Raw genomic sequence first — 9270 nt, 5'->3', positions numbered from 1 at the left:
ATATTGTTAAAATGCCAAAACTGCCCAAAGCTATTTACTGATGCAATGTAATTCTTATCAAAATGCCAATGGTATTTTTGCAGGAAATAAAAAATCCTAAAATTCATTTCAAAGGAATTTCAATGGACTGTAAATAGGCAAAACAATTGAAAAAGAAGAATTAAATTGAAAGATTCACATTTCCTGGTTCTGAAACTTACTACAAAGTTACTTTAATCAAAACAATGAGGTACTGACATAAAGATGAAAATATAAGCAAATGGAATAGAATAAAGAATGCAGAAGTAGCCTCCCTGCCAATGGCCTGGGAAAAGCAGCCGAAGATGGCCCAAGTTCTTGGGCTCCTGTGTCCATGTGGGAGATCTGGAAGATGCTCCTGTCTCCCTCCTACCTTCAGCTTGGCCCAGCCCTGGCTGTTATGGCCATTTGGGGAGTGAACCAGCAGATAGAAGATCCACCGATCTCTCTCTCTCCCTCTCTCCTTCCCTCCCTCTCTGTAATTCACTTTCCAATAAATAAATAAATATTTAAAAGGAGGAGGAGGAGAAGGAGCAGCAGCAACCTAGACTAGAACTGTGCCCATGTGGGATGCTGGCATGGCAGGTGGCAGCTTTACCTACCACGCCACAACACCCACCCCTGGGCAATGGCTTTTCAAGTGTGGTACCAAAAATCAGGTAACAAAGGGAAAAGGTAAATTGGAATGCCAGAAAGTCAAAAGCTTCTGTGTAACAATGAACGCTACCAGGAGAGAAAAATCCACAAAATGAGAGAGGATATTTGTTCAAGAAAGGATTAATATCCAGAATATATTAAAACTCTTGTAACTGTACAACAACAAAAACACAAAAAACTCAATTTAACAATAGGTGAGGGGGGTGGGTGTTACCACTTGGGATGCCTGCATCCCATATTGAGTATTGGTTCTTGTCCCAGCTGCTCAGTTGCTGATCCAGCTCCCTGCTAATGTGCCTCGGAAGGAGTGGATGATGGCTCAAGTACTTGAGTTCGTGTCACCCATGAGGGAGATGTGGATGGAGTTCCAGGCTCCTGGCTTCATCCTGGCCCAGGCCTGGCTGTTGTGGGCATTTGGGGAATGAACCAGATAGAAGATAGAAGATGCCCTCTGTCACTCTGCCCTTCAAATAAATAAGTAAATAACTAAAGAAATGTTTTAAGCATAGGTGAAAGAATAAACATTGCTTATGTTGAATAAACACTTCTCCAAAAAGAGGCACTAATGGCCAACAAATGCTTGAAAGATGTTGAGCATTAGTCATTAGAGAAATGGAACATCAAAACCACAATAGGATACCACTTCACACCTATTAGAATGGCTATTACAAAACAACATAACAACACTTTTTGTTAAGGATGTTGAGAAACTGGAACACTTGCACATTGCTAGGTGGAATATAAAATGGTGTCATCATGATGAAAAACATTTTGATCACTCCACAAAATGTGAAAACTACACTGCGATCCAGCAATTCCCCTCAGAGATATATACTCCAAAGAACTGAAAGGAGGCTCATACAGATACTGATATGTCAACGTTCATAGCAGCACTATCAGCAATAGCCAAAAAGGTGAAAACAGCCTAAGTGTCCACCACCAAGTGAGTCATCAAACAAGATGGTATGTGCATAAAATATTTTCAGACCAAAAATGAATGAGTCATGATGAGCCTTGCAACCAGTATATTAACTGGAATCAACCAGACACAGAGGAGAAAATTAGTGTGTGATTCTAGTTATGTGAAGTATCTAGAATAGGCAAATTCATGGAGTCAGGAAGTAGAATAAAGGGACAGGGAGGTTTTGTTTAATAGATATAAAATTTTGGTCTGGGGTGATGAAAATTTTTCTGGAAATAGGTAGTGGTGGTGATTGCCCAAATTGTGTATATATTTAATGTCACTAATTTGTACACACTTAAAAATAGTTAAAATGGTGAATTTTATATTATGTTAATTACCACAATAAAAAATAAAAAAGATTAATTAACTTGAAAGGCTAAGTATCTGCTGGTTCACTCCCCAAAGGCCCACAATGGCCAGGACTGGGCCAGGGCCAAAGCTGGGAGCTGGGAGCTCAATCCAGGTCTTCCATATGGGCAGCAGGATCCCAATCACTTGAATATTATTTTTAAAGCATTTATTGGTCTACAAAAAAAAGTATTTATTGGGCCAATGTTGTATCATAATGGGTTAAGCTATGGCCTGCAATGCCATCATCACATATGGGTGCCAGTTTGAGTCCCGCTTGCTTCACTTCCCATCCAGCTCACTGCTATGCCTAGGAAAGCAGCAGAACAAGGCTCAAGTCCTGGGGCTCTGTAACCTGGCTCCTGGTTTCAGACTGGCCCAAACCCAACTGTGGCGGCCATTTGGGAAGTGAACCAGCAGATGGAAGAGTTTCTCATCTCTCGCTCTTGCTGTCTGTTAATGCTGACTTTCGAATAAATAAAATTTTTAAAAAGTATTTCTTGGCTGGCAACACGGCTCACTTGGCTAATCCTCTGCCTGTGGCACCAGCACCCCGGGTTCTAGTCCCGGTTGGGGCGCTGGTTTTAGTCCCGGTTGCTCCTCTTCCAGTCCAGCTCTCTGCTGTAGCCCGGGAGAGCAGTGGAGGATGGCCCAAGTCCTTGGGCCCTGCACCTGTACTGGAGACCAGGAGGATGCTCCTGGCTCCTGGCTTCAGATCAGCACAGCTCCAGCCATTGTAGCCAATTAGGGAGTGAACCATCAGATGGAAGACCTTTCTCTCTGTCTGTCTCTCTCTCTCTGAAAAAATACTTTTTTTTTTTTTTGACAGGCAGAGTTAGACAGAGAGAGATACAGAGAGAAAGGTCTTCCTTTTATGTTGGTTCACCCCCCAAATGGCCGCTACGGCCAGTGCGCTGTGCTGTTCCGAAGCCAGGAACCAGGTGCGTCCCCCTGGTCTCCTATGCAGGTGCAGGGACCAAGCACTTGAGCCATTCTCCACTGCCCTCCCGGGCCACAGCAGAGAGCGGGACTGGAAGAGGAGCAACCGGGACAGAATCCGGTGCCCCGACCAGGACTAGAACCCAGTGTGCAGGCACCACAGGCGGAGGATTAGCCTAGTGAGCCATGGCACCGGCCTTAATGAATCTTTCGTACCTGTTGCAGTCTTTTTGATCTTCAGACTAATAAGTGGGTATAGTTCTGAATGAATGAAGTAGAGTACGAGGCAGTATGAATAAATTGTTTCTTTGAAAATCATGGTGCCATAATTAGATGACTCAGAAGCTTGATAAAATGCCTGCACTTTTCTATCAGACAAACCTGACCCACATTGGATTTTTCCAAATTCCAAAGACAGATGAATAGAAAAAAAAAAAAAAAACACAGGATAGTCTTGGAAAAGTTGGCAGGAAGAGAACCATCAAAACATCATTAACAGAATTTGCATAGTCAAAATCATCAGTCTTCTGTCCAGCTGTTTCTTGAACCTGTCAAAAGCTTTCCCTTTGTTTTTGTACCATGATTATTGTGTATATTTTTGTCATTAACCGGTTCATTGACATTAACTAACATTGAAGTAGAACTACAACACATCTGTAGATTTATTTGGATATATTAAGAGGATGATACATATAATCACCGAGTATGATGTCTGTTATGTATAAACTAAGTTTGTACTCTAACAGTTTCTGCTCTTTGGACTTAAATTGCACTGTGTCAAGGATCTCCAAGACCATCACTAGGCTTGGTGACTTGTTGGAAAGACTCAGCATTTAGTCATATTCATGGCTAAGATTTAATACAATAAAACATATACATAGCAAAATCAACAAAGGGAAAAGGCACATAGGACAAAGTTCAGAGGAATCTGGATGCAGGCTTCCAGGAATACTCTGTTAATTGAGTCACTTATATGCTTATTCCTCCAGGACTGAAATGCAGCAAGTGGGAAATGTTGTCTACCAGTATAGTTCCTTGGAGACATAGTCCCCGGAGCGTTAACTGCCAGTTGATCTGTATGGCCACCCTATGCCTAACACACTAGAATCTCAGATTCCTAGAAGAAAAGCAGGTGTTCAGCATGATCACTTTGTTTACATAAACTTTTTGGGCATAGTGAGTTACTTTTATCAGTTTATGGTGGGGATACTTCTGAAATTCAAGTTCTCAGATGCCAGCTAAGGGCTAACCCTTACAAGCTGGCATTGCTAAGGATTTGGCAGTGTCATGCCTGTTACAGTAACTGTTTTCTGCACATGGACATAATAAAAGTTAATTACTAGTAAGTACTTAAGTTTGTTTCTGAGGCCCGATATTATGTCAGTAGAATCATAAGTAATAAACCTATATCAATCACAAATGCAGCTGAATTATTTTCATTGATGCAGTGGTTCTATTACATTTGTTCAATCATACCCCATTATCAGGTTTAGTAGTTTAATATGAAGGTCTTGTTTCTAATAACAGGACAGTTCGCAATAAAATATGTGTAATGGAACATAAATACCCTGAAATAAAATGGCTAGGTTTCTTTTCAGAGAAAGGTGTAGTATATTTTAGTTTAAGAAATGAAATCTTTGAATGTTAAGTTTAATTGACTAGAGTAGGGCAGAATGAATATACTATTTTAGACAATTTGTGCAATTCATCTTTGAAGGTGTACTTGTGAAAAGTCTACACTGAACAAAAAATTACATGGCTTTAAGCTTAAAATATTAGTGAATATTATAAAATAGAATGTAGCTCTTTGCTAGTACTTCATTAACAGGTTTTTATTCTGGTGTTCCTAGATATCAACTTTCAATTATTTTCTTGTAATAGACTTAAATCCTTTGATCTTATGAGAAATTGGTCCAAAATTAAATATGGTCTTTAAACAGTACCAAGCACTTGTATATAAAATCCAAGCACAAGATCACACTTCACTTACACTACCTGACGAGTCTCCGGTTGTAATTGGCATTCTTTCTAGGTGATCAGAGCCTGTCTCTGGTAAACTGTTTGCAAATACCACAGATAATAATTATATTTTGACTGGAATACATTCCAATAAGAATCTTCTATGTCTTCTAGATAAATAATAAAGGAGGCAGTTTCCTACAAAACTCGGGGATGTATTAGAATGATAGATTTTGAACCAGTTAAAAAGTAGGTAGTCCTTTTTTGAGTGGTGGGGCAGGAATTTGCTTTGAACTTTAATGTGTAAAACAGATAAAAGCAGTATTTTATTGTATAAATGTTGCTACATTTACAAAATCCATACATGAGAGCAATATATTATTATGAAGGACATTCTTAATTAGAAGTGATAGGCCGGCGCTGCGGCTCAATAGGCTAATCCTCCACCTGCGGCGCCGGCACCCTGGGTTCTAGTCCCGGTCGGGGCGCCAGATTCTGTCCCGGTTGCTCCTCTTCCAGGCCAGCTCTCTGCTGTGGCCCAGGAGTTCAGTGGAGGATGGCCCAAGTCCTTGGGCCCTGCACCCGCATGGGAGACCAGGAGAAGCACCTGGCTCCGGGCTTCGGATCAGCGCAATGTGCCGGCCGCAGCGTGCCAGCCGCGGTAGCCATTGGAGGTTGAACCAACGGCAAAAAGGAAGACCATTCTCTCTGTCTCTCTCTCTCTCACTGTCCACTCTGCCTGTCAAAAAAAAAAAAAAAAAAGTCATAGATCATAATTGTAATCCAATACATATGTCCTTTCAGTTTTTTTGTGGTTTTCTTTTTTGGAGGTATATGAAAGTATGGAATAAATCCTAAATTACATATAAAGAGATAGTTCTAAATAGTACTGATTTCTTATTTACTCAGATTTCCAGAATTCTGTTCAGTTAAATAGAAGGTAGAGACTTTACTCTAAGGCCCATGAACAAGTGTATTTGTTACTGTATTTTTTTCTTTTAAGATTTGTTTTATTTATTTGAAAGTTAGGTCTTCCATCCACTGGTTCACTCCCCAAACGCCCGCAACCACTGGAGCCAAGCTGATCCGAAGCTAGAAGCCAGGAGTTTCTTCCAGGTCTCCCATGTGGGTGCAGGGGCCCAAAGACTTGGGCCATCCCTCACTGCTTTCCCAGGTGCAGTTTGAGTTCTGCTAGTGTACAACTAGAACATGTGTTCCACTTTGACAGTGGTAGATTAAAAACTTACTTTTGTTTCTTGGTTTTCTTTAAGATTCCACCTAGATTACTTTTTATGACAAACCGTAACTACAAAGATAGGTTAATTCAACAAACTATCCTTCAGTATTATTGAACAGTATTTCACATAGTACTTGTTTTGGGGCTATAGCTTAACAAGTACAAACAACAGGCCATTTATGCATTAAAAATGCATTCATATTCACATAGCATAATAATTTGAATTGCCTGTTAAATAAAATATGAAATAAAATAGTATGGGTAATGAATAGTTGATTTTGTTTTATTGTTAGTGAATATGAACATTCTCATAGGCTATGTAAAACATTAAAATATATCATATAATTGTAATTGTAATAATGATAGAAATGCATATAGGAAAAATACATTCAATATTTAATAAGTGTCTGGAAATATGGGAGGAAAAGGATGGATTACAGACTGTAGTATATAGTTTTCTTCATAGTCTCTGGAATGAAAACATTTTACCTTCTTTAAAACTTTATATACTACATGCACAGATCATAAGTGTGTAATTTGGTAATCTACAACAGAGAAATTAAACTTTGTAACTATCATTGAAGTCAAATAGAAATTATTGTAAATCAGTCTTCTTTGTGTTCCCTCCCAGTCATTACCCATTCTGTCTCCAAAAGTCGATACATTTTGACTGCAAACTTCATAGATAAGTTCTGAGTTTTGCAACTTATGTGGACCCCTATATTGTGTGCTTTTCTGACTGACTTATGTACTCAGCATAATGTTGCTGGATGCATTCATGTGTTTGCATGTTACAGTAGCTAACTTCATTTATATTGCCATGTAAATACTATTCTGTGAATATCCTAGAATTTATTCATCCAGTATACTGGGATGGACTATTAGATTATTTCCAATTTTTGTACAAATAATGTCTCTGTAAACATTCGTATTCATGTCTTTTGGTATCCACTTGTATGTATTTCAGTTAAAATTCCACCAAGAATGAGGTTGTTGGGTCATAGGATGTATGTAATTTCAGTTTCAGTAGATAATGTTAAATAGTTTTCAAAATGATTTGAAAGTTTACCAAAATTTTTTAAAGTAACTAAAGAAAATGTGAGAAGATGTATTATGAATTATTTTAACTTTCATAGTGTTTAAGAAGTCTTCCATAATGAACATGCATTCTATAAAAAATTACAGTATTTTTCAATATAAAAAAAGACTTAGATTTGGGGCTGGCACTGTGGTGTAGCCAGTAAAGCCACTGCCTGCAGTGCCAGCATCCCCTATGAGCGCCAGTTTGAGTCCTGGCTGTTCCACTTCCGATCCAGCTCTCTGCTATGGCCTGTGAAAGCAGTAGAAGATGGTGCAAGTCTTTGCACTCCTGCACCTACGTGAGAGACTCGGAAGAAGCTCCTGGATCCTGGCTTCAGATTGGCACAACTCCAGCCATTATGGCCAAATGGGGAGTGAACCAGCAGGTGGAAGACCCCCCCCCCCCCCGCAATCTTCCTTGCCTTCTCTTTTTGTAACTTTGACTTTCAAATAAATAAATAAATCTTTTTTAAAAATGACTTAGATTCAAGAGCTAAAGCTACAGTCTTTTTTGTTTTGGTTTAAGATTTATTTATTTATTTGAAAGTCAGAGTTACAGAGAGACAGGGAGAAACAGAGAAGAAATCTTCCATCTGCCTGTTCACTCTGAAAATGGTTGCAAAAGCCAGGGCTGAGCAAGGCCAAAGCCAGGAGCCAGGAATCAATAGCTTCATCTGGGTCTCCTAGGTGGGTGGCAAGGGACCAAACACTTGAGCCATCTTCCTCTGCTTTTCCCAGGCCATTAGCAGCAAGTTGGATCCCAAGTGTAGCAACTAGGACTTGAGCTGGTGCCAATGTGGGATGCTGTTGTCACAGGCAGAGGCTTTACCCACGACCCCCACAATCCTGGCCCCTAAAACTATGTTTTAAAGCAGAGATTTATTTTGTCTTACAGTTCTGGAGGTCCAAGATCAAGGGGCCACAAGTGGTGGCCTTCTCACTGGCAATGTCCTAAGATGACACAAAACATCACATGGGTGAGAGACAAGGAGCTCTCATAGCTGTCTGTGTCTGATCTCTCTCCCTCTTCTTGTAATATCACCAGCATCCAATCAAGAGGGCTCCATCCTCATGGCTTTATCTTATTCCTGTCACCTCCAAGGCCCACCTCTAAACACCATAAAACTCCTGGAGAGGGGCTGGCACTGTGGCATAGTGGGTAAAGCCACTGTCTGCAGGGCCGGCATCCCATACGGGCACTGGTTCAAGTCCCTGCTACTCCACTTCTGACCCAGCTTTCTGCGATGGCCTGGGATAGCAGTAGAAGATGGCCCAAGTCCTTGGGTCTCTGCACCTGCGTGGGAAACCTGGAAGAAACTCCTGGCTCCTGGCTTCGGATCAGTGCAACTCTGGCGGTTGCGGCCATCTGGGGAGTGAACCAACAGATGGAAGACCTCTCTCTCTGCCTCTCCTCTCTCTGTGTAACTCTGACTTTCAAATAAATAAATAAATCTTAAAAAAAATTCAGAGAAAGTTTTCATGCTTTGAGTTCCTCACAGTGGAAACCCGAGTTTGGAGGGGACAGGCTATTCCAAGTGCAGCAATAGCACAGTATCTGCACGTGGCAAGGCAGCCGGTAGGGCAACCACAGAGCGAGCCAGGGGAGAGTGGTGCAAATTGATGTGGAGTGGCAACCAGCTGTAGAGAATGGCCATGGGCTCCTATGTCAGTGCTTTGGGGGGATTTGGGAGAGTGAGCTTCAGTTTTAGAAGGATTGCCCAGGCCGCTGAGAATGTCTCCTAAGGTAGCAAATATGGAAGCAGGGAGACTGGTGAGGAGGCTTTTGCCGTCATTGACACAAAGGGTGATAGGAGGCCAGCGCCGTGGCTCAATAGGCTAATCCTCCACCCGTGGTGCCAGCACACTGGGTTGTAGTCCTGGTCGGGGCGCCGGATTCTGTCCCAGTTGCCCCTCTTCCAGGCCAGCTCTCTGCTGTGGCCCGGGAGTGCAGTGGAGGATGGCCCAAGTGCTTGGGCCCTGCACCCCATGGGAGACCAGGAGAAGCACCTGGCTCCTGGCTTCAGATCAGCACGGTGCGCCTGCTGCAGCGCACCAGCCGCGGCGGCCA

Source organism: Oryctolagus cuniculus, chromosome 6 (assembly GCF_964237555.1).
Source record: "Oryctolagus cuniculus chromosome 6, mOryCun1.1, whole genome shotgun sequence".
NCBI lineage: Eukaryota > Metazoa > Chordata > Mammalia > Lagomorpha > Leporidae > Oryctolagus > Oryctolagus cuniculus.
The sequence above is the reverse complement of the archived record's forward strand: the minus strand, read 5'-3'. Positions refer to the sequence as shown.